The sequence below is a fragment of the Marmota marmota genome, unplaced genomic scaffold, assembly GCF_001458135.2.
Source record: "Marmota marmota marmota unplaced genomic scaffold, marMar, whole genome shotgun sequence".
NCBI lineage: Eukaryota > Metazoa > Chordata > Mammalia > Rodentia > Sciuridae > Marmota > Marmota marmota.
In genome coordinates this window covers 36,973,351-37,000,169 of record NW_025999932.1, presented here as the reverse complement: position 1 = coordinate 37,000,169, position 26,819 = coordinate 36,973,351, and the positions used below count along the sequence as shown (strand labels likewise).

Here is a 26,819-nt window from a genome sequence, read left to right as displayed (position 1 = left end):
ACAGATACATTGTCTATTGAGAGACTATTGTACTTGAGACATAGGAATCCATTAGTGAACAAAATAGTTCTTGTGCTCACAGATCTTACAATCCAATATTTTTTTCCTCGTAGAGAAAAAAGCAAAAGATGCCATGAAAACGGATAGATGATCACATCCAGAGTGAAGTGAGTATGGCTATTTACAAAGTTCAATATCCCTGGAACATAGAAAGCAGAGGACCTGTCCTAGGAGTAGAAAGTCTGTTGAGGAGATTAGCCTGGACCTGAGGGAGGGTATCAAGAGTGAGCAGTTCATTGATAGGAAAAACAAGATTTTTATGAAGGACCTTTCTTTTCTTTTCCCAGTGGTGCTCTACCACTGAGCTACATCCCCAGCCTTTTTGAGATGGCATCTTGCTAAGTTGCCAGGTTGGCCTTAAAACTGTGATCCTGCTGCCTTATGCTCTCAAGTAGCTGGGATTACAAGCATGCGCCAGTGAGCCCTACCATGGAAGGCCTTGCATATGTCCTTAGCTGGTTAGTATTCAGAATCCTCTCTAGAAACATTGAAGCCTTCACATTTCTGAGGCTCAGATATACCATAAGCTAGTAACTCTGTGCTCAAGAGAAAAGAAAGGTCTTGCAATGAGCTAGACCAAAGAAAGTGTTAGCTTGATGTCATAATAATTAATTATGAAAATAAGACATGCTATTTTTGATTGGAACTACTGCATCCCTTTGTAGCAGTATTGGTGGGCACAGGAGTGCTTATCGTTTCCTAGCATTTCCTGAGCACTTCACTTCTCCTTTAACCCTCATGACAAATACAAGAAACAGGTATTTTATACCATTTTATGGATAAGGAAACTGAGGCTCAGTGAGATTGTAAGAGTTGAGTAAGTGACAAAAATTCTGACTTCAAGCATGTGTTCTCTTCATTTTTCTCCAGGAGCCCCTTCAACCCATTGGATGATGGTTCTAAAATAAGAAAGCCATATTAAGAGATTCATAATTGAGAAATTTAAATCTTTGTGGAAAATTATAAAAAATTAAGGAAAGTAAAATAGGCAGGACAGCAGGAATGTTTTCTATAAATCAAATTCACACAACACTATTAATTTCTCTTTACCATTGCTTGCTAGAGAAGTTTCAAAATGAAGAGATGCTTAGTCATTAGTTTTGCTTTATTACACAGAGAAACACATGTTAGTCTAGTCCTAACACTTCAGTGGAAATTCTTTTGATTTTTGAACTTGCAGCTCTAGGTCACTTTCCCTAGGTTGTGGTTGAAGGTGGCTGTCTTCACATATAGAACATCTGAGTTTTGTGTTTGGGGGAGGAATTATGGTAATATTCTAACTTTATAAGTTGGCAAAATTTCATAGATAAAAGGGAAACTTTTTTAAAATCATAGATTTACACTACTAAATCAATTGGTCATTTCAGTAATCTGCTTGTGACTGTGCTGTGTGTTGAGGATATGACATTGATTAAGACAAACTGAGTCCTTGCTACTGGAGAGACCATAACAGGAAGGAAGGAAACCAAGGCTTTTTCGGCTCCTGCCATGTGCCAAACACTCTACTAGACTCATTTAATCTTTCAGACAAGCCTTCTGTCTGTTCTTGAATATACAGAACATATACAAAAGAGTGAGGCTTAGAAAAATTAAATATCTTGCTCAAGATAACACAGTTTTTAAATGGCAGAACTCCAGTTCAACACCAGCATAAAGACTAAGTTCTTTTAGGCCTGAGGATCTAGCTCAGTTGGTAGAGTGTTTGCCTCGAATGCACAAGGCCCTGGATCCAATCCCCAGTACCACACACACACACACACACACACACACAAAAAAAAAAAAGATAGTTCTTTTCACTATACCACACCACCTCCTTGAGTATGAAAATATTAAAAATTGTGAGTACTTGGTAGTCATTTTATCCCTGCTTGGCCTGTTTCCTCAACTAAAACAGCTGGATAACTATTCTTTTCCTGTTCATTTCATGAAGCACTCTTAAAATCCAAAAGCACTGTAAAAAAAATTTAAAGCTGTTTTTAGTTATTTAATTTAATTTAGTCTTATGGAAGAAAAAACATGAAACCCTATTAATAGGTTTATAATAATCTATTGATTGGGGAAAAACCCTTCTATTCTAATAGGATATGATTTTATTTTATTTTTATTTTTTGTACCAGAGATTAAACTCAGGGGCACTCAACCACTGAGCCACATCCCCAGCCCTATTTTGTATTTTATTTAAGACAGGATCTCACTAAGTTGCTTAACACCTCACAATTGCTGAGGCTGGCTTTGAACTCTTGATTCTCCTGTCTCAGCCTCCCAAGCGTGTGCTACCATACCCAGATAGGATTAGATTTTAATGAATTATAATTGCATTTTTAATTAATGAATTTAACATCAAACATGAGACACAGTAGAATACACACACACACAAGGATTATGACAATCTCCTTATCCAAAGAGAAATTCCAAGTTCAGTGAAAGAGACATATAAATAAGTAAATTATAAAAATGTGTTGTAACAGACTCAAGGTCTCTTTAGATTTAACAATATTCTGAGCCTCCTCTGACAAGCTAAAAGTTTTATTACTTACAGTGTTGAACTTGGAAGACATCTGGGCAGCTTGTTAAAAAACATAGAATCCACTTCTGTAGAGTCAGATTTTCTGGAGGTGGGGCCTGACTCTTCATTTTAAAGAAGTTCCTTAATCTTTTTTTTTTTTTATTGGTTGTTCAAAACATTACAAAGCTCTTGACATATCATATTTCATGCATTAGATTCAAGTTGGTTATGAACTCCCAATTTTACCCCAAATACAGATTGCAGAATGACATCGGTTACACATCCACATTTTTACATAATGCCCTATTAGTAACTGTTGTATTCTGCTACCTTTCCTATCCTCAACTATCCCCCCTCCCCTCCCCTCCCATCTTCTCTCTCTACCCCATCTACTGTAATTCATTTCTCTCCTTGTTTATTTTCCTATTCCCCTCACAACCTCTTATATGTAATTTTGTGTAACAATGAGGGTCTCCCTCCATTACCATGCAATTTCCCTTTTCTCTCCCTTTGCCTCCCACCTCATGTCTCTGTTTAATGTTAATCTTTTCTTCCTGCTCCCTGCTCTGTTCTTAGTTGCTCTCATTATATCAAAGAAGACATTTGGTATTTGACTTTTAGGGATTGGCTAGCTTCACTAAGCATAATCTGCTCTAGTGCCATCCATTTCCCTGCAAATTCCATGATTTTGTCATTTTTTAGTAGAAGTTCCTTAATCTTGAGAAACCAGCAGGTGGGAAAAGAGCTAGACCACTTGGATACAGGCATGTGGTCTCAAAAAAATCCAACCCTATAACTCTTGACAATGTTGATAAGATTGAGGTTCTATTGAACTGGCAGAGATTAAGGATCCAAACATACTTAAGAAATTTGGTATGCCATGGGTGGGAAAGGTTGATGGGAAGTCTTCAAAGCAGTTATAGATGATGTAAGTTATAACACATTATATATAGAAGGGCACATTTTGGCTAACAGTTTTTCTTTTGAATTTGATTAAAACCATTAGTGAATGCTACTCAATTCTGGAACATCTACTTGATTCAATAAGTAGAGCAGAATTTTCTAAACTTCTTTTTTTTTTTTTAAGTCAAAGAATGTTTTATTTAAATGAAACTTTAACAAAGGCCAATATATAAAGAAGGATTGCTATGGGTGAAGAAGAGCATGGGAGAGGAAGAGGGGGCACCCTGAAAACTATCAGGACAGTCTGGCATTCAGCAGACTGAGGGACTTGCAGACTTATTTTCTTTGAATCTCAAGCCTGATATGTAGCCACATAAGAGGTGTATAGTAGTAAAGATTAAATGAATAAAGGAATCAAAATTTAATTGAGGAAAAAAGTTTACTAACATTTCAATGAAGACCAAGGTAAATAATCTACTTAGTGGCTCATTTTCATTACCATTTTTTCCCCTACTGCTCATGATTCTACTTGCCTTCTTTGAACATGAACTTATGAGGCAATTGACTCTTATAGGCCAATTTCCTCTAGGACTGTTTTCACTTTACTTAATCAGAAAAAGAACCCAGGTGAAGTCAGGAAACCTGGAAAAATTCAGGCTTCATTTTAGGGGTGAGTGGTAGCATAGGACAAAAACAAAACAAAACAAACCCCATCATTTCTTTTGGAGAATCATCACACATGGCTAACTTAAAAAAATGAGTTTATTGTTTCTCTGGTTATGAAAATGTAGGAAGTTTGGAAAATGCAGAAAGGCACGGAGAATAATATAAAATTTACTTTCTCTGTCATTATCCAAATATAATGCTGTTACTGGTAGTTATCCTTTTATGTTTTATGTTTAGTATAAATAAGTAAATAAATATAGCATCCTAATTTATTTTTAACTTTTATCACTAAATAATATGCTGTATAGCATGATTTTCATATTTCTGCATTATAGCCTATGAAAGAATGTAACACATTTTGTCTGACAAATTTCTTATTAAATGTTTGGATTATTTGCCATTTTTTTCTATTATGAATAGTGCTACATTGAATATACTTTAGTTTGAATGTATGTCTGTGTCTGAGTATTTATGGTGTTCTTACTTTTTAAGGCCTTTGATTCATCTGGTAAATTGCCCTCTGGAATGGCTGCATGCACTAGGGTAGATACCTTTGGATAATGTATTTGAGTTATTATTTCTCAAGCCAGAGCTTCACTTTTCATTTTCAATGACACTGTGGCTGTTTATGATCAGCATTGGTTATTTGCCACTAAGTGTACTGTTCACCTAACTTTGGGATGAAAGAGAGGTATTAAAGATCTGGGTGTAGTTGTTTTTCAGAATTTACAATTAAAAATCTAAGTATTTTTGCTTCCCTTAAAAAACTGCAAAATCTGATAAAGACTGATTTGATAGCTGGTGACTACTGTTTCTAATGACTGTAGGGCATTTTTTTGTTTTCTCCTGCAGCTTAGAATCCCTGAGTCTAAATGGGTCCCTAGACCTTTATCATCATGACCTTTATCACTTCTGAAGAGAAGTTGTCTTTGGCTGTCAGTTTGCTTTGGGGACCTTTTTTAGAAGTTAAATTTATTTTTATGGAGGCTGAAACTAGTCACTTCACCACATTTGTGATATGAGTCACATTAGAATAAAGATCTAGAAGGGTGGTAAATACTTCCTACCTAAATTATACAATAGTAAGAAGTGTGATGTGAATGACTGTGGATATCAGCATTTATGACTACAAACTATTTCTCCCAGTTTCTCTTAGTTTAATCTGGGCTTGATATTTTCTGTTATGATCAGACACAAAGGTGTGTGTGTGTGTGTGTGTGTGTGCACGCACACTTATGTGTTGGATTTGGGGAATTTTGAACAAGAGTCTTGTATGTTGAGTTAATCAAGTGTAAACACATACACATGCGTGTTCACACACACACACACACACACACACACACTTTACCCATTTAGGGAAAGTATGCTGACTTTGCTCACAAAACTGAAAAGTTGGCAGAATCTTTAACTTGTAACTTGGCAGTATTGCAATTTACAGGCAAGAAAGGCAAGCCAAATTGGGTGAAAATTGAGGTTGCTTTTTTTTTTTTTAAAAGTTTTTGACAGTGAAAATCATATTGCTGAGTGCACATTTAGCCATTTTCTACTTGATTTTTAACCACATTTATTGGCACTGTAAAGAGTTGGTTAAAGCTTCCTGTGGAAGGCATGCAGTGGCCAGGGTAAGGTAAGGATCTTTAGCTATTTCTTCCATGCTTCTAACATTAAAATGGGTGTTGTTTTAATTGTTTTGAAATATTGGCTAGTGAAATACAGAATGTGTTATTATCTAAGCTTCCTGAATCCATCCTAATGAGTATATAAACATAGACAGGGCTTCAGAGGCCATTATCAGACATCGTTTTAGTCAACTTTTTCACTACTATGGACAAAAAAACAAGAACAATTTTAGAGGAAAAAAAGTTTATTTGACATTCATGGTTTCGAAGATCTCAGTCCATAGATGGTCAGTTCCATTACTCTGGGCCTGAGGTGAGGCAGGACCTCATGGTGGAAGAGGCAGAAGACATGGCACCAGAAAGCAGAGAGAGCTCCACTCACCGAGGAAAAAATATAAACCTCAAAGGCATGTACACAATGATCCATTCCTCCAGTCACACCCTACTTGCCTACAGTTACCACCAGTTAATTCATTCAAGTTGATTAATGCGCTGATAGGCTAAGACTCTCATTACCCCATCATTTCACCTCTACATTTTCTTGCATTATCTCACACATGAGCTTTTGGGGGACATCTCATATCTAAACCATAAAAGACATGTTTTCAGGCCTGAGCTTTTTCTGTGAGCTGATGGAACATTTGTGATGCTGGAGACAGTGGGAACTTGACAATTCTGAGAATGGGGCTTTCTTTTGAATACTGGCGGCTTTGCTACCATCTTCACAATTGGCAGGGGATTTGTGAAGTCATGAAAGGCTGTTTCCTTTTTCAAACATTCAGGCATCAGCACAAACATCTGTGAATTTATTTAAATACTCTGGTTCCCTGAATTACCTATTTCCTTAATATTTATTTTACTTATTTTTACTATGGGGGACAAATTTCCACTTCGTCTTTTTTTCTAGTTAGCTGTGTTAAGGTTCCTCATTTTAGCATTCAGGTGACTTGGTACCTAGGGCCAAGGTTAAGGTTGTCTCATAAAAGCTGACCTGGGACTGGGATGTGTGTGAGGGATATTGTCAAGAGTGAGGGTCAAAGTGATTTCTGTGTGTGGAACAAATTTCATTACATTATGGTGTCATCTTTATAAATTAAATAAAGTAGTTGTCTAAAAAATAGCCACTAGTGTCTCTTTTTAAAAACTTATGAAGCAATAATATTTACTCAATACTTGAATTAAGCAAAACTGTCACCCTCTTTCTCCTTTTCAGGACTTAATTCCTCTTTCCAACTTCAGAAGTCATGAGACTTCCTTCTTTCTTCTTTCTCTCTCAAGCTGCAGTGTCTCCAATAATGAAAATTGTGTGTGGTGGAGGGAGGTGGTGGTAGGGCAAAAATCAGAACATTCTGGAAGTCCAGAGAAACTAGTTTAATTTCTACACTTAAAACACAGTTTATGTTTATTTGTAAAATCTGGATTAATATATATTTTACTTATTTTAACGAGGGGGATAAATTTCCACTTCATCTTTTTTTCTAGTTAACTGTGTTAAGGTTCTTCATTTTAGCATTCATTCAGGTGGCTTGGTATGTAAGATCTAGATGTAAGATCTGGATTGATGTAAAAATTCACACATATTTAAATATTTTAGGGTATAATATCAAATGATGAGATACTTCAGCATTTGTAGCTTCCTGGATTATCATGTGGTCTTGTCTCAGATTCTGTTTTACTGTTTATAGTAAGCAAAACAGGTGTGGTTTTAAATGTTCAGTTTGAGACTTTTTTTTGGACTAATTACACTGTTATTATTTGTGACTTTCCAGTTCATAATTAATTAAAATATGGGAAAAATATGAACTATAGTGATTGGTCTGATATACACAATGTAATTTAATATAGTTGACTTATTTGGTAGGCATTTAGGAAATCACAATTACTATTGGAAAATTTAGTGGGTTTATAAATAACAATTATTATTATGCAGAATTGGACATGTAGAAAGTCTAGGGATTTGGCTTGATGCAAATTTAATAGCCTAACCTGGCAGTTGCCTATTTAAATATAACCCTGCTGTCATTTTAAATACTATTTATTTGCCGTTATCTCATAAAGTAGGTTACAGAACACATTTTTAAAAATCGGGGTATTTGAACTGACTATTTTATTTATTTTAAGTTAAACAATAGTTGATTGTGATTTTCAGGTCCCTTACCCTCAGTGATTTAAACTTTGTTTGCTAAATAAATTAAGGTATATTCTGGATTTTGCCTCCTCCTCTTCAAATTTAGGCATATTGTGAAGTAAGACTGTGATGCTGTCTAAAGTACATATTTGTATTCCATTACTTGGGCTCTTTCCTCAGTGTCTATCTCTGGTTCAGATGGACAGCTTATTTCTAGATCTGATGAAATAAAAACTGAGGTGGAGAGGCATCGCAGGTCCCCATTTTCTGAGATGCTATGTTGCCTGACATGAATGAACACACACCACACTCTCATGCCCTATCTGTCCCTGATTGTACCATACTAAACTAGCACATGATGCCCTGTTTAAAAATAAAAAGGCATTAATCCCCTTTAAACAGAAGTATGTATTGCAACAAATCCCAGAGGTGTACATTGTTGAGATCCATCCAGAATGACATTTGGCTTTGTGATACACAGAGCCATAGCAAGGTTTTTATTAGCATGGTGAAAGTGTCTAATTAAACTTACTTTATTGAGAAGGATGAGGATTATGAATATTTTTCCTTAGGTTGTGTGTGTCTGTATGTGTATAGAGGATGTTTGGTGACGGCCAGGCAGTATGAGAACAGTTTTGGGAGTCTAATTCATTGATAACAACCCCAAGATCTCATCTGACTCTAGTAATCTTTGAATATATTTAGCACAATACTAGGCTCTATGAAGGGTCTACTTCATAGCTTTGATAGAAATGGATCCTCTTGCCGCTATGCCATGTGGTCCTCTCCTTTTGTCCTCTCATCCTTGAGTTTGGTTCACAGCCTTTGGAGAGGAATGGAAAAAAAGCAGAATTGGCAATTATCCCAGTGATCTGGATTTTAATTAACTAAGTCCTTCTTTTTTTTTTTTTCTACTTTTTTTTGTGTGTGGGGGGAATTGTGCCTATAGGCATTTTGTGGGAAGGATACATTTCTTAATGAATAACTATACCTCAAGCTTTCTTTGGATCCATGAGGGAATATGAAAAATAATTAGCTATAAGGGGCATAGTCAAAAGTATAAGATTTACACTCACGCCAGGAACTTTATTTCCATAGCAAATAAATGGTGAGTTATTCTTGATGTCTCAAATTCTCTAGCCATGGGGCTGGGGATGTGGCTCAAGTGGTAGCACGCTCGTCTGGCATGCGTGCGGCCCGGGTTCGATCCTCAGCACCACATACCAACAAAGATGTTGTGTCTGCCAATAACTAAAAAAATAAATAAATAAATAAATATGTTAAAAAAAAATTCTCTAGCCGTTCTAATCAATAAAGAAATGAAACCAGATGTTTTTGTTTAAGTTTTGAATTGTGTTACTATTAAAATAAAAATCAAGTTTCTTTAAGTATCATTCTAAATCAGTCTAATCCTTTCTTTAGATGGAATTCTTTGAAAGGTCAATGGCATTTTGAAAGCAGAATCTGGTATTTTGTTGGATTTAACAGTTCTCTGTGAGCTATATACAAATTTTATCTATTTGCCATTTTGCTGTACATTTCTTAAGGTGCTATATTTTGTTGTAATCTCAGGGATTCTCATCCAAAACATAACAGCATCATGTCATGGAAGAAACACTGAACTTTGTGGTTAAAAGAATCAGTTCTTATTTCATCTCTTCCCCTAACTGAAAAAGTTTGTGCTTTTGGAAAATCACATTAACTCTTTAGACCTCAGCTATGTCAGCGGTGTCAGTCTGCTAGGTAAGGTCCCTTCATTCAAGGAACATTTGAAGTCTTTAGTAGAACATACACATCATCATGAGCTGAATGCATCCTCATGATGGAAATGGGATCTCAAGTTTCAGGTATACTTCCCTGCATTTAAAAACAAATATTGGGCTGGGGATCTAGCTCAGTAGTAGAGCACTTGCCTAGTATGAATGAAGTCATGGTTCAACCCCAGCCCCATTGGAGGGTTAAAAAAAAAAAAGGAATTTCCATAGAAGAAGCTATAAGTCCTAATAGTATTAGAAAAGCAAATTTCATTAACTTATTGAATGTAGAATTAAAACATATCTAAATATTTTAAGAATAACATGTTTTGTGTGTTATAATAGTAATACATATTCATTCCAGAAAATGTATAAAATTAAGACAAAGAAAAAGAGACCTTAATTTCTTCTTTCCTTCCTTCCTCCTCTCATCCCTCTCTCCTTCCTTCCTTCCTCCCTTGTTCCCTCTGTCTCTCTAGCTCGCTGGCTCCCTCTCTTTCTTTCTCTCTTTGTCTGGGATTTAACCCAGGGAGGTTTAGTCACTGAACCACATCAGCTCTTTTTTATTGCTTATTTTGCTTCAGGGCCTTGCTAGGTTGCTGAGGCAGGCTTTGAGCTTGGAATCCTCCTGCCTCAGCTTCCAGAGCCACTGAGATCGCAGGTGTGAACCACCCCACCTGGCTTAATTTTACCATGCAGAACTAATAACATTTTGATATATTTTAATTCCTTTTGTTCTTTATATTTCTCTTTTACCCTGTACCATATGTGATTTATTTTTTAAAAAGTTGAAATCATATTGTTTTTACTATATACATACATATAAATCTTTTTTTTGCTTGAGAAAACACTGAGTTGTTTCCCATGTCTTTATTCTGAACCATAATTTTTTAAAGCTGATCTTTTTTCCTGATCTTTAGATTTTTGTGACTCTAGAGATCAATTGCAGTTATTGCTATGCTTTGTCATAGGAAAGGCAGCTTATGAATAGGTGATGTTTTGAAATATAGCCAACACCATTTTTCTGCAGAACTCCACTGTGGGGATTCAGTTTATGACAATGGAATGCAGCAATAACTAGTCATAAAGGAGCGGAGACTGTGGTATAATGAAGAACAACCCTAAGTCAGGAAGCTTGCATTTGATTCCTTGCCTTGTACTAATTAATACCCTGAATTACTCTGGGCAGGTACCAGGACCTGATAGTATATGCATCTAGTAAATAGCCGTATAACTGAGCAGTTTGTTGTGGGTCCTTACACTCCATGGAATCTTTATTAATCAAACTGATCACAACATAACCGGGTATAAAGAATTCCTGATCACTATGTTAAGTTATGCTGTGCAGACAGGCCTGTTATTCTTCTCAATTGCAATTTCCCCAGCTGTAGAAAAATGTTGGTACCAGTATGATTTGATTCAGAATCTATATCATTTTGTCTTCACTTATTCGTTCAGCAAATATGTATTGAACATGACTGTGCCACTTAAGTTTACAGAGGTAGGAGTCAGAGGAGTCAGGCTGGGAAACACACACAAGGAGTTGCCCTGCATCTGGCATCAGTGGATTTTGCATTGCAATGCAAATGACCCTGTTAGGACCTTCACCCTTAGATCCACTGCAGGAGGTAAGGACCCATCTGTGCAACAATTGCTTCCTGAACTGTCTTTTGGTACAAGGAAGTTGGATGGGGGTGAAAAAGCAAGATTTTCATATTAACAGTTTACCTTTCCTCAGGGATTTTGATTCTTGAAATTCATTATGATACTAATACCTTTAGTCATTTGTTTACAGATGGCAGCAATTTGTTTTTGATAAGTGATTCAAAATACCTTTCAGTCAGTAGCTAAGACCAACTTCTCTGTATAATAGGATGGCAAATTAAAGACACATTCCAAATATACACACAATTTACAAATGAATGCAGGGACCTGCATACAACTGTTAAGACATCCTGCTTTGATCCTCAAGAATATAATTTGATCTACAGTTGAGAAAGACATACTGAGTCATATATATTTGGGGAAAAAAATTTGCCTTAAGGAAAAATTTTCTGGGGCATATTTGTAATATTTGAGAAACTAGAACTTATAAAACACCCACTTTGTCGAAAGACATAATAGAAGTGGCATCTTGTCAAGGTGTTTTTAATCAATATTTAACTGTATTGAGCACTTAAAGCAGGGTAGATTTCTTCTTCAATTCCCTCCTTCCCTCCCTCTCTTCCTTCCCCTTTCATCATCAAGAGTAAAAAGTTTAACTATATGCATGTGAATGCATTTATTCTTGGATCCTTATTTAACAAAATTTGAAAAGAAAACACTTTTAAAGAAAACTCTTGATGTGGTATGATAAGTGATTCAAAATACCCTTTAGTCAATGGCTAAGTGGACATTTCTTTGAAACATGGGAAGCGAGGGTTCTCTTAAACACCCTGACATGTTCAAGACTTCCTGACACCCAGGATTTACATCTAAACTGCAGTACGTGCTAGGCCCTCTTCAGGACAAGGAATGTTCATCTCAGAAATAATATAGTCTATTGCTTGATGAAAGATTGGGATAGAGTCAAACTATGTGTTTTGGTGTGTGATTTTAATATTTGTATTCAGCATTTATTAGCTGATGAGTTACTATAGACTTGCATTTTTCTAAGTCAGACTGTATTACCTGTTTTATTGCAATCTAAAGTTGTACGGAAGGGTGCCTTGAACAGCATGTTTTCCAAATGTCAGTTGAGACTGACTTTCACAAAATATGTAGCTGAATATAATGTTATCCAGTGACTGTCTTGAAAATACAATGAAGGGAATTTCTGCAGGAAATGGGGGAAAATTCAGAATGATTATTAAAAGACTTTCATTCCCAGGACTCTCTTGACAGTGTGAATTAAGTTCCAGTCTATCTTCCTCCAGTTTTCTTTCTGTTTCTCTCACTCATCTTGCTTTCTCTAGATCCTTCTTCACAGTTCTCACATACTCTCTCCAGTTCATTTTAATGCATTCCCAGCTCAGATTTTGTTTTTGGTAGCCTAGCACTATTACATAAGTAGTTACTTCTTGAGAGCAAGAAGTGACTACTGTGGGGAAGGGGGGGGGGACAAAATTGATCAAAAGATTGGAAAAATCAAACTTACACAGAAATGTCAAAGGAGCTAAGATTATTCAGCAATGGGAAATAGAATCTGTTGGGTAGTTTAGTAAAAGTTTTCAAGTCTATGAAGAGGTATGGTATGGAGACTGTTGACCAGCTGTTCCCCTGGCTGATGCGAAGAAAACAAAAGGAAATGATTTTGAACTAGAGGGGAGCTAAGTTGGCCATAGGAAAGAATTTCCCAATAGTGAGATTTGTTAAACATTAGAAAGGATTACTGTGGACTCTTTTTTCCTGGAGCTCCTTAGATATAAGACAGAAACTGATGATAGGTGTTCTTGCCTAAGGCACTGGAGAACCAACCATATGACCTGTGGAAGCTCTTTGCTGGTCTTTTGAATCTACTCTAAACCAATTGAACTTCAGTCCAGCAGGTATGGAGAAATGCCAGGCTAGTTCATGCCTCTGCCGTGTCAGCAGAGGTTAAGCCAACCTTCCCATAGACTCTGTTTTCTTGGTATCTAATTGCTGTTTGGTGGCAAATAGTGCCTGGGGGAGAGGTGGGATAGATGTAAAGAATACAACCTTGCCACAGGCTAAAACATATTGGCCCTCTGATGTGGTTTGAATGTGTCTCTCAAAGGTCATGGGTTGGAAATTTAATACTTAATGCAACAGTATTTGGAGGTGGGACCTAATAAACCAGTGAATGGATTAATGCTGACATCGTCTGAGTAGCTTAATTATTGTGAGAATTATAAAGGGAAGATCAGCTGTCTCTTGCTTTCTCTTACATGTGCTTTCATGTCCTTCTGCCTTCTGTCCTGGAATGACAACACAAAGGCCCTCACCAGATGCTGGCCTCTTAGCTTTGGCTTCCCAGTCTTGAGAACTGTGAAAAACAAATTTCTTTTCTGTATAATTTACTTAGTCTCTGGTATTCTATAGTAACACAGAAAGAACTAAGACACCTTCCTTCTCAGAATTTTTGATGGAAAGGGTGAGGTCTATGAAGTGTGAAGAATCCTTTTACTAATTAGTATAACCACTTTGAAAAGTAATATGGAGATTCCTCAAAAGACAGGGAATAAAAGCACCATATGACCCAGCTATCCTACTCCTTGATATTTGTTCAAAAGAACTAAAGTCAGCATACTATGGTGATAAAAGCACATCACTGTTTATAGCAGCACAATTCACAATAGCTGGGTTATGAAATCAGTCCAGGTGGCCATCAGACAGATATATGAATAACAAAAATGTGGATATATGCACAATGGAGTTTTATTCAGCCATAAAGAAGAATGAGATTGTGGCATTTGCTGATAAATGGATGGAACTGGAGAACATCATGCTAAGTGAAATAAGCTGAAACAAGGATTGGAATGTTTTCTCTCATATGTGGAAGCTTGAGCAAAATAAGGATTAAAAAAAAAAGGAGGGAGGAATCCCATGAAAACAGAAGGGAGATCAGTAGAGTAGAGGAAGGGTATAGAGGGGGAGGGAGGAGGAGGGATGGGAAAAGGGAGGAAGTACAGAGTGACACTGACCAAATTATGCAATGTACATATACAAATATACCCCAGTGTATTTCACCTTTATGTGTATCTATAAAGCACCAATTAAAAAAACAATAAGTAAATAGAAGGAAGACCGTAGAGTGGAGGAAGGGGAACAGGAGAAGGGAGGAAGAGAGGGAAAGAAGAAGCACTGTGAGTTGAGATGAAGCAAATTATATTCCATGCATGTATGATTATATCAAAATAAACCCAATTTTATGTATAATGCACTAATAGAAACATTAAAAAAGAGTTTTTGAACTCCCCCCCCACCCCCGACTTTTTTAGACTTCAAACATTTTTTTCTTCAACTGTATAACTTCTATGTGTTCATGAAAACTTCTCCTTTTAAAATTTGGAAATACAGAAGTGTGCATGTATCTCAAAAGTGGAAAAAGTGTTCCATTTAGTTCTTATTAATAAACTAATAAGAACTGTGGGATTTTAGATTTGGATGGAATCTTGAAGAGATCATTTGGTTGGACACAGTGGAGGAGTTTTTCTAGCCTTATTAATAATCCCCAAATTGTATTGCCATGGCAATAGTAATATTATTTATTTTTAATTATATTTATTAAATAATAATATTTTATGATTATAATAAATTATAATATATTATAATAAATCATTTATTTATAATATATTATGCTTATATAATATTATTATAAACATACCACAAGAATGCAAGTATAGTCATATTAACAAAACCAACTTAATACATTATTATTATTATTATTATTATTATTATTATTATTATTTTAAAATTATTTTTTAGTTGCAGTTGGGCACAATACCTTTATTTCACTTATTTATTTTTGTGTGGTTCTGAGGATTGAACCCAGGGTCCCACACATGTGAGGCGAGTACTCTACCACTGAGCCACAACGCCAGCCCTATTATTATTATTTTTGAGCCCAGCAGTGTTTGCCCGCTAAGCCACATCCCCAACCCTTTTTACTTTTTATTTTGAGACAGGGTCTCACTAAATTGCTTGGGGCCTCACTAAGTTGCTGAGGCTGGCTTTGAACTTGCTGTCGTCCTGCCTCAGCCTTCTGAGTCTCTGGGATTACAGAGCTCTGTACCCAACTCAATACATTATTTTTGCCAAATAATATTGACAAAATATTTTTCATTGAATGATTAAAAAAATTTTAATTCATTGTTTAGAGATTACCTAAAAAGTTTTGACATATTTTTCCTCAGTCTTTTTTTTTGGGGGGGTGGGTTGTAGGAGGTTTTTTTTTTTTTTTTTTCCGGTGGTCCTGGGGATCAAACCCAGGGCTTTGTGCATGCAAGGCAAGCACTCTACCAACTGAACTATATCCCCAGCTCATGTTTTTTGTTTTAATTGTGATTTTAAAAGCCCCACAATAATAAATTTGCCATTATAACCATGTTTTTAGTGTACCATTCAGTAGTGTTAAGTATATTCACATTGTTGTGCAACAGATCTCTTGAACTTTCTCATTATGCAGAACTGAAACTCTATACCCATGAAACACTAATTTTCTTTCTCTCCTCCCTCCAGTCCCTTCTGACCCTCTTTCTTCCTTCTTTCTTTCTTTTCTCTCTTTCTTATGCTGAAAATGGAACCCATGACCTTGTGCAAAGTAAGCAAGTGCTCTACAACCAATCCATGTCCCCAATCTTATCTACTTTCTTTTTCTATGATTTTGACTATGTTATGTACTTCGTATGGATGCAATCCTCTTGCGGTTGGATTACTTCACTTAGCATTATGTCCTTGAGATTCACCCATGTTGTAGCATGACAGAATTTCTTTTCTTAAGGGTGCATAATATGCTATTGTATTTTCTTTATCTCTTTGTCAAATAAACATTTGAACTGCTTCCATCCTTTCATTATTATGAATGATGCTGCAGTGAACATGGAGCACAGTTATCTCTTTGACATACTGATATTACTTCCTTTGGATGTTTGTTCAGCAGTACGACTGCTGGACTGTTTAGTAGTTCTATTTAAGGAAGCTTCAGTTTTCTAAAATGGCTGTACCATTTTACTCTCTCATTAGCAGTGCACCAAGGTTTCAATTTCTCTCCATCCTTGATAGCAATTGTTATTTTCTGTTCTCTTGGTAGTGACCATTGTAATGCATGTGAGGTGGTATCTCAGTGTAGTTTTGACTTGCATTTCCCTTATGATTAGTGACACTGAGCATCTTTTCATGACTTTTTATCCATGTGTATATCTTCTTTGGAGAACTATCTATTCAACCACTTGTAAATTTTAAAATTGGGTGATTATTGATGTTTAGTTGTACAAGTTCTTTATATATTCTGGATATTAACCCTTTACCAGATATCTGATTTCCAAATAGTTTCTCCCATTTTATGGGTTGCCTTTTTTTCTCTGATGTTTCCTCTGCTCTGCAGAAATTTTACACTATTTGCTTAGTTTTTTCTTTTCTTTTCTTTTTTCTTTTTTTGGTACTGGGGATTAAATTCAGGGGCACTCGAGCACTGAGCCACATCCCCAGCCCTGTTTTGTATTTTATTTAGAGACAGAGTCTCACTGAGTTGCTTAGCACCTCGACATTGCTGAGGCTGGCTTTGAACTTGCAATCCTCCTGCCTCAGCCTCCCAAGCCACTGGAATTATAGGCTATTTGCTTAGTTTTAAGTATTAAAAATTTGAATAGTGAAACACAAAATATTCTTGGTTACTTCAAACATGGTTATTGCAGCACAACCACAAAAAAGATTGATTCAGTACTAATAATTTATTCTGAAAACAAACATACACTAAACCAAATGTAAACCTTTTGTTCCTCAGGAGTTAAGATGAAAGATTATACTATACTACTTTAGTTTTTAGCAGAGAGATTTTTTCATTCAACTCTTTTAAGAAGGTTTGAGATTAAAACTATTTTAAACGTTATTCTTGACATCATTCTTCGAAAATGTTGCTAAAGAAAATGAAAGTAACCTTTTGCTGTGCAGCATCACACTAATGAACATGGAGTATTCTTTCTCTTTTAATCATTTCCTTTAATGTTCTATTCACAAAGATTCTTAAAGAGCAACTGCAATGAGGACGTGCTTTGGCAGGCAAGGAGGGGACTTCTGCTCAGTCTCCCACCCTATCGTCTAAAACTTTGAACTACTAATGTAAACCCCAGTAGAGGTGAGCTGACCTATTCATTTTAACTTGATGAACATCCAAAAAATTCCTGAGTCAATCTGATGTTCCTGGGGCTTTCTAAATTTTCTTTGTTCTTGCAAGATATTCAGACCTATTCCACATGATTTATTCTTTGGTCAACTGTCAGACTGCAGAGGGTTGGGGTTTTTCATCTGAAGACTATTACAAATGGAGAGGGAAGGGCAAGAAATCAGAGAAAGCTTGGTGCATCTGGCACAGATAATACAGGTCTTTTGGCTTTGCTAACAGGGGCAGCATGAAGCTTGGTTTGGCCAACATTCTGTACATGTCCTCTTTTTAATCAGAAAGTCTGTGTGTTACAGAATTTTTTTTTTTCAGTTAGAAAAAAAAAAAAAAGGTCCTCTGGCAGGTTATCCTGATTTCTGAAAATCAGTTTTGAAAAGAACAAATTTAGAATGTTTAATGCCTCTTACAGGTCCGGGCATATGCACATGAACACTTGTTCGTAGACTGCCATGTAGTCAAGAGAGCTTGCGTGTTCAGAACTCAAAGTTGGCCTAATAAAAGACACCGGACTACAGTGCTTGCTTTGTTTGTTCTGTTTGACTGAACCAAATGTCTTCAAGTTTCGTTTTCAATTTTTATCATAAAAACTGGGAAAGCAAGGTGTTTGCTTACTGCTGGGATTTGATTCTGTCTTAAAGTCCTGGAGCCGAAGTTTTATGTGGCTTTCAGAACACTGCAGTTTTATGATGCATATGTAGTACAAAGTTGAAAAATGTAAAGTAACCAAGTCAGAATAAACAACAATATAAAAACTAAAAACAGTCAAAGTTGAACACTTAGTACACCTCTCACAATAGATACCCCAACTTTTAAGTGTTGTTCCACACATTTAACATGAGAAATCTGTGAATGTTCCTTCCTAGCAGGTAAAAGATTCAGATGGGATTGTGTGTTTCTGTCCTATTGTTCATGTTGAGCCAGCTATTCAAGTATTAGCATTCATCAAATTCATGAGCGTTTCTCCCATGAATTCTGGTTTATTACTCTGTGTTATGGTTTCTCTGTTTTACGTTGTACATCTTGTTGATTCTCCTTATAGTGGCAAAATAAGGAAATATCTGTAGATTATAATACTATAGATATGTGATTGATATTTTGGCTAAAAATAATCATAAATCAGGTAAAGCCAAGTGTATTTTAGACTTTAAGCTAAGATATAGCTTCCCACCTGCTCAGACTGAAAACTCTTGCAGGATTAAGAGAATAGTGAGGTGAAATTATTTTTAAAGGAAAAGGGAATGATGTATAGAGTTAAAAAGCAACATTACAGACTGTTAAACTGTTAAACGCAAATGACAGCCAAGTTATATAAAAGCCCTGTATATGATATGTTTATTGTTATTGGGTTTTAGCCTTTGCAGTCTTTGGGGACTTTGCTGGCCTGTATTTCCAGTTTAGTAGAGCACATTCAGCTGCATTGTGCACTTGAGTTCTATGGAACCGTTGTGCTTCATCTGCATTTACCTCATCCTTGTGGGCAAACATCTGCTTTTGCGTCTTACTTCTTAGAACTGCAGCTGGATTTCTGGAATTCTGTGGCCGTCTGGTATTTTCTTCTGCATATTAATATGATTACATTGTACCAAGGGTTCTTTTTTTTCTTCAAAATAAAGATACCCCCAATATTTTTAGATTATGAAAATGATATAGTTCATTATAAAATATTCAAGCTAGGGAAAGTAGAAGGATTAGCAGCAATGATAGAAAAATCCTAGAGAATAACCAACCGCTGGTAATATGATAACATTGGTGATCATTCTTACAGATGTCTCTCAATGCATACATATTCACATATAAGTATATGAATATATAAGTAAATATATACACAATTTTATATAAGTAAGATAATACTTAGAAACCATTTTATAAACCTTTTCCATACTAGTGACTATAGATCTACATCATTATTTTAATGGATACATTATGTACATTGTATATAAAATACCGTCTAGGGCTCAGTAGGTCTTCAACCAATAATTCTTGGATGAATGAGCAATGATATATTTAACCAATCTCCTATTAGTGGATATGGTTGATTTCTGATTTTTCACTATTATAAATCACACTGCAACGAATATCTGTTTGTATCTGTGTTCACATATACAATGATCCGTTTAAGAAAAACTTCCTAAAACTTTCCTCAAAAGTTAGTAATATGTAACAGTTGGGTAGTGATAAATTTGCCAAGTTGCTGAACTTATGCCCAAGTCATACAAATGTACACTGTCATCAACGATACACAAAGGTGTATATTTCGACATGTTCTCTCCAACACTGTTTTCGTTGTCAGTTTTTTAGAATTTGCCATTCTGATAGAAAAATAGTTTATTGATTGAACTTGCATCTGTATATTACAAACAAGGCTGAGTATCAGTACCCTTCCCCACTTATTTTTTAAAGCAGTAGATGCCCGGCACATAAAAAAAGTGTAGGTTGTGTCCAGCAGTGCTAGTTTAAATTCTGAAAGCCCAAGTCAAAATGCCAGGAAACAAAACTCAGTTTCTTGGTAATAATAAAGTGACCTGACTTCCAGCAGAGAGGTTTTGTGACTTCTGTGTCATACTACTATACTTCTCTCTTCTCTAGGCCCCATTCCACCTCAGAGTGCAGAAGCACCTTGGTCAGCCTTTGGCCTTGCCTGGAAAAGAGTCCCCCTTAGCGAGCACTTGCTGGTCAGGGTGATAAGGGTTCTAAAGGAAAGAGTGCCTTGTTTCTATTCAAGTAGTTGGATTAGTCACAGGGATACTTAATCCACACACTAGTAGGATCCTCCAGACAGCCTTTTTGTTTTCATCAGAGCATTTAGTACTCATTTAGATGGAAAAAAATGAGCAAGTAAATGCAAACCATGTAGGAATTTTCCAGTTAATAGACTTCTAATTTTCCTGATTCTAAATGGTTAAATCTTTGAAGATTTTTTTAAAAAAATGCTTTTTTATATTTTTAAAATTATAGCAAAGTATACCTAACAAAATTTACCATTTAGACTAGTTTTAAATACACAGTTTGTCCAATGACATTAGTGTATTCACATTATTGTGCAACTGTTGCTGTTTTTATCGTGTAAAACTGAAACTGTACCCTTTAAATACTAACTCTGCCTCCCTCAGCCCCCAGCCCCTGACAATCACCATTTTACTTTTTGTGGAGACTGTTTGGTGGGATATTATATTATTTTACTTTCTTTTACAAATGGTGGTGGTGGGGGGAAGCCATGAAGCTATCACGTATAGTTTAAGGTACATTCCTGCCTGGATACACAGTTGGACAGTCTGATGATTATGCATTTTCCTGAAATGCATTTTGAGTCATTTCGATACACAACTTGAAAAAAAAAATTCTACGTATGAGTGCTGGAGGTTCTTGCTTCTCTTATTCTACTTTTTGAAGCCATAAGAATATCTTATTAAGGATTATGCAAAATAACCTCTTACAAATCCTGATATTATTACACTGCCCCAAAACTTCAAAGCATCAGGAAAGATTCTTTTTTTTTTTTTTTAACTAAACCAGATTCAGCTGGCTACCCCACTTGGCTACAGAGTACTAAAGAAGAGACTGAACTTGATCCTGCGGCCCTTGCATACACAACACTCCATTGACTCTGGTGAAGACTTAAGTGCATGAAAGGATTCCAGGATCAAAAGGTTAGCTCTACGGGGAGCTGTGTCTGGCTTAAGCAATCCATTTTTTTTTTCTATTGACAGTGAAAACGTTTTATAGTTCTTTTTCAAAGTTTTTCCAAACTTTTACAAAAACAGGCTACTTGTGAAAAAGTGAGACGGCATCTAATTGAACTATATTTAGAGAAGACCATGGCAGAGACCAAGGGAAGGAAAACATTTCCAAACCACAATGATACTGGTCAAATCAATTGTATTTGAGAAACAAAGTGTTTGATGCAACAACTGAGGGAAATTTCTGTCATTAAACTTGGTTGGGTTAGGAATTGGAATGAGGGATAAACTAAAACACGACACTCATGAGTTTTTATTGTCATCTTCTAATGACTTATGCTGGCAGGATAATTTTTGTAATTTATGAACTGGGATAAATGTATGTCATATCTAAATGGAATAGATGTGCAGATGCTTAACTATTGTTTAACTCATTGCTTGGAAAACAAAACATTTCAAAAAGAGAAATAGTCTTAAGGAGAGTGAATAATAATAAGAAGAGTAGTAATAGAATTTTAAGGAAAGTGAATATGATTCTACATGTAAATTTTCTACATTGGAGATCCTTATGATATCAGAGTCTTCACTTATTTATTCATTCATAGAATTTTTCTTTGGGCACTTACCATATTCTCAATGTTAATCTAATAGTTTTCTAAAACCTCAATTGAACAGTTTCTGAAGAACTGGATTGCATTTAATAAAACAGGGGTGTTGTATGTAGAGTATTTTGCATTTCAAATAATTTCTCAGGAGTAAACTTGCACCAAGAGTTTTTCTCTAACTTCACCTGGAGTGTGCAGATTTTGATTGGCAAGTAGCTTCTGTGATCTGCCTCCTAGAAATAACAATTATTAGGTACTAACTCAGAGAACCTTATGCAGAACTAACTTAAAAAGTATGTTTCCTAATCATAAAACTGATTTAATATTATTATAGTCTTGATCTTAAGCATCCCCTATTGTATGAGCAAGGGAAAGTTTGGTTTGGAGCTTGTCTAAGCAGTTTTCTTGCATTTTCAAATAATCAAGCTTGACAGTTTTCTGCCATTGTACAGGATAACTGCAGTCGATGGGGCTCATGTTTTTACTTAAGGGCCATGAATTGTATTAGAAATTTTATACTGTACTCTTGTAATCCTATAAGTCATTTTGAGTTGCATTATTGAAAGTGAATAATAATATACCACAAAACAAAAAGTACTCATGCAGTTAAAGTTTTTTTTTTTTTTTTGTATGTGTGTGTAGTTAAAAAAAAAAAAAGAGTCCATAGAGAGTATGCTCATGAAAGAAATGAAAGTACACACTCATCTCTACCCACTCCTTGTTGTCTGGGTCTATTCAGATCTGGTGAAAATGTTAAGCCGCCCACTGTAAGTGGTATTGGATACCTAATTTATTCAGCTTCTGGAAGGTACCAGGTTAATGATTGCAGAGAAAGGAGTGTGTGTGTGTGTGTGTGTGTGTGCGTGCGCGCGCGCATGTGCGCTCACGTGCATGCAAGGGGGTTCCTAGCAAACTTTTCCAGTTAACATATGCCTATAGGCCTATAAAAATCAGGTACTTCAACTAGCTTAGTTTTCCTTAGAAAGTTTTAGGTGTTTCATGTTTGTATATGGTGGTTAAATTGGCTTGCTGAAAGGGATCTAGAAAAGGCCCAGGGAATGACTGGTTCAGGAAGAACTGTGGAGTAAACACTCAGAAAAGTAAGGAGGTAGGATTGGCAACAATTTCTATCTGGATCCCCAGTCTCTTCTAGCCAATTAACATTCCCCCATTTGTGTCATTCTGGCACTAATAGAAAGCATTATCTCTAATGTTCGAATGCACATATTTGCCTATGGAGCATTAGCACATTAGTTTAGGTGCTTGTCAGGCTAATTAAGTGGTCATCTGTATAACTGAGAAAGAAGAGTCCTGAAGGAATAAGGCAGTATACATACAGGTGTTAACAGAGAAGCAGGTTGGAGAAAGAATGGTCCTCAGAGTACACCAACATCTGTGGAATATAGACCAAGGTGGGCACTCAGCATAAACCTTTGGCAGCTTAACTGGGCATAAATATCCTAGAATGATGGCTTTGTTGGGGATGGAGATGATAGATAATTGGGATAATTAATGTAAGGAGGGTTTAAGGATCACTGAAGTTGTATGAATGTGTCCTGTTTTACAGCCTGATTTTGAGTTTGAGTTTGATTTTCACAGTAGCTCTTCATAGGGAATCAGAAAGCCCTAGCTGAGTATGGGAAAAAGCTGTATATCCACATATCCACTCTGTTTGCTGGAGGTTTCTTAAGGTACCTGGGGGATCAAGAGAAGTTTTTTTTTTTTTTTTTTTTTTTTTTTAAAGTAGGAATTAAGCCCAGGGATACTGTTCCACTGAGCTACATTTTATTTTTTATTTTGAGACAGGGTCTCTTACTAAGTTGCTGAGGCTGGCCTTGAACTTGTGATCCTCTTGTCTCATCCTCCTGAGTAACTAGGATTACAGGCATGTGCCATCATACTCAGTGATCAAGAGAAGTTCTGAGGCCAAGTCCAGACCTGGACTTGAATCAGAAGAATTCCCTTCTGATTCTTGTCATGAGTCCAAGAAAAAGGAGTGGCCATTGCTACATTTTTGAGGATTTAGAAAGTCAGCAACAGAAGTGACTGCTCAGTCCAGTTCTCATATGTATGAAAAAAACTTGGGACATCCAGCTAATGAATCCACAAGAGTTCCAGACAGCCTTGATGAGTTTCAGTAGTTTTCCTTGCATATTTGTATTAACCTGGAAAATTGCTTCTTAAAGAGAAAAGGAAGTGATATTTTTAGAATTAGATCAGTATTTCCAGCACGTCTATTGATGTTCTAGCTCCTTAGTGTTTACATGGTAACGGGATAAACTATTATTATCACAACATAGGGTATTAGGATCCTTGGTTTTTGATATGTAGATCAGCTACCCAGATGAGAAAGTAGAGTGGATTGATTTATTGAAATTGCTGTTGACATCTTAGCTCTGATTTGTTCTCAGTTTTTCTTATGTCCTTGAGAAGAGGATCAATAAAGATAATTTTTTTTCAGTGATAGGGATTGAACTCAGGGCCTCTAGCACTAAGCTATAGCTCAGCCCAATAAAGATAGATTTAAAAATAAAAATAAATAAATTGACAATGCAATAAAGCACTGGATCATATTTAGAGTAGTGAATTTTCCTTGATTGCTTGCTATGTTTCTGATACTGGGCTGATCACTTTGGGGGATACAAATAAAACAAGAAACATACTCAGTCCTGCATTTCTGTGAGCTCTGCCCCCATGGATTCAGTCAACTGAGAAATGTAAATATTTGAAAAGAAAAATTGAAGACTTTGTTCCTTGTTACTATTCCATGACAATATGCTATAACAACTGTTTATGTGGCATTTACATTGTTTCAGCTATTTTAAGTAAACTAGAGATAATTTAAAGTACATGCCAGAATGTATGTGCATTATATCCAAATAGTACAGTATTTTATACATGGGACTTGAACATCTGAGGATTTTGATATGGAGGGGGGGGTCCTGGAACCAGTCCCCCACTCAAGGGATGACTCTATGTGGTTTCTAGCTTCAAGAAATTAATAAATCAGCAGGAGAGATGGAGCACTCTTGAACCAGGTAAATAATTAAAAAAAAAAAGATAGTATGCGAAACTTAAGTGCTTTAATAGTTCAGAAAACGAAGGAGCAATGGGGTTATTTAAAGACTGAATCTTACATTCTGCTGCTCTTACTTTAGAGGTGAATAATTCCCAAAACCTGTTGAAAAAGAGGATAGGGAGAATGGAGGAAGGCTTCCTCATCTCTTACTTTCTTACTTATATACTGTTGCTTTTGTATAATAAGTGTTTATGGAAGTTTGGAGATTAATGGGGAAATTATTTTCAGAAGTGGAGGTGAATGAAATAGTCATGTTGGAATATCATCCACCGAACCTTCTGTTTGTCCAGCCACCCCCAAAGCCTCATGTACATAAGTACTCTTCTTGCTACTAGAGTCTAATCCTATGTAGTTGTGGTCTGTCCAAGACCCAAAGGCTCACCTTGCTTACTTTTCTTTTCAGATGAGTTCCAGTCAAATGGCTGTCCCAGGTGAAGAGAGACGGAGAGCAACATATATATTCTTTCTCTCCTCCTCACTGTTTCTTCTCTTCTCTGACCTTTCTGCCTCATTCCTTATTTATTTTAATTTTTTAAACTGTCTCTTTCCCTTCCTTCCAGCAACATATCTATGTTTTCTTAGCATTTCTAGCTTTTTTCTCATAGGTGTGTCTAATGGGCTCTCTGCACACTAGTGACTCTGTTGAAATCTGAAGAAGTAAAATGATAGCAGAATATGTGTTGCCAAGCAAGACCCTTCTCTTTTTCCTATGTTTGGAAAATCCTGGAACATAGCTCTTGAAATGCAGGGGTTGAATTTTCTTTGTGTTCTGTACACAGCTCTGTGTGCTGAAGATGTTCAGTAAAGGTTAAATGAGAGTGATAGCAGATGTTCTAGGCTTCCTACTAGATAGGGGGTACATTGCTGTCTCTCATTTATTCATTTGTTCATTCATTCACTGATTAAAAGAGGTAAACAGTGGTCAGATTCCATTAGGCTTTCCAGACCATAAGGAAAAAAATATTTATTTTTTAAACATTTAAATTGATGGACAAGAGTCCTTCACCTTTATGGGGTATAGTGTGATGTTCTGGTACATTTATACATTGTATAAAGAAATTTGGTTTTGATTTTAAGAACCGTGGGAGGCCAGGAGACCAACATGGTCTGGTGTTTTCGAAAGCTCTCTCAGGTTGCAGTGTAAGAATGGATGAGGGGGTCCAGGGCAGGGGCAGGAGATCAACCAGGAAAGCCAGCAGAATTCTAGTCTACAAATAATGATGGCTTAGACTAGGGTGATTTATGTGGATATGGAGAGAAGCAGAACATTATTGCCCAAACATTTATTCCTAGGCCAAACCCTATTTCTCTTATTAGTATTGCTTCTGTTAAACACTGGGGGGCTGGCTTCAGCATTCACATGCTTGGGTTAGTGTCTTAGCAGCTGATCTGGAACTCCAAAAGTCAGGCTTTATTGGATCACCTTATTGAGTCAGATGTATTCCTTGTCCCCTGGCCATTCTTACCTCTTGTAGGGGCACAGTACTGCTCAGTGTGTTTGTTTAATAACTTGATGATTATTTCTTTATATTATGCTTGCTTAAATATGTTATTAAATAAAGATGTGGGAACTGATGGTTTAATAAGTTGTAAAAAGCTTTCCTACATTATTTGCATCATTGTATGGGGTATTTTATCCAATCAATATGTTGAAAGGAGAACTTTAATATTTTAGACATATGGATGCCAGGATTGCTTTGGCAAACATCATGTCAACTGTCACCAAGAAGCACTGGACATGGCAGAGTTCATTTCTACAGATATTTGCTTAGGATTAGGCATGTGCAAGATAAGGAAAAAGAGGTAGCCTCTGCCTCTAGGGAGCTTGAAAGGAAGGGAAAGCAATGAAAATTGTTGAGCATTTCTTAAGTGCTGACTTTTTATTTCTACGAATCTTCAATGGTTGCAACACCTTGGAGGTGGGTGCTGTGTGTCTCCTTTTTTAATGAGGAGGGAAGGGGCATAGCTGCTTGGTCATGGGT

General features: G+C 36.2%; 1 long non-coding RNA gene across 1 annotated transcript; it reads left to right on the top strand.

Annotated features, from left to right (window-relative positions):
* LOC125615991 lies at positions 1-26,412 on the top strand. The gene is made up of 3 exons (XR_007346586.1): positions 1-167; positions 20,990-21,123; positions 25,241-26,412. It is a non-coding gene; the product is annotated as an uncharacterized LOC125615991 (long non-coding RNA).
* Positions 26,413-26,819: the final 407 nt, after the last annotated feature.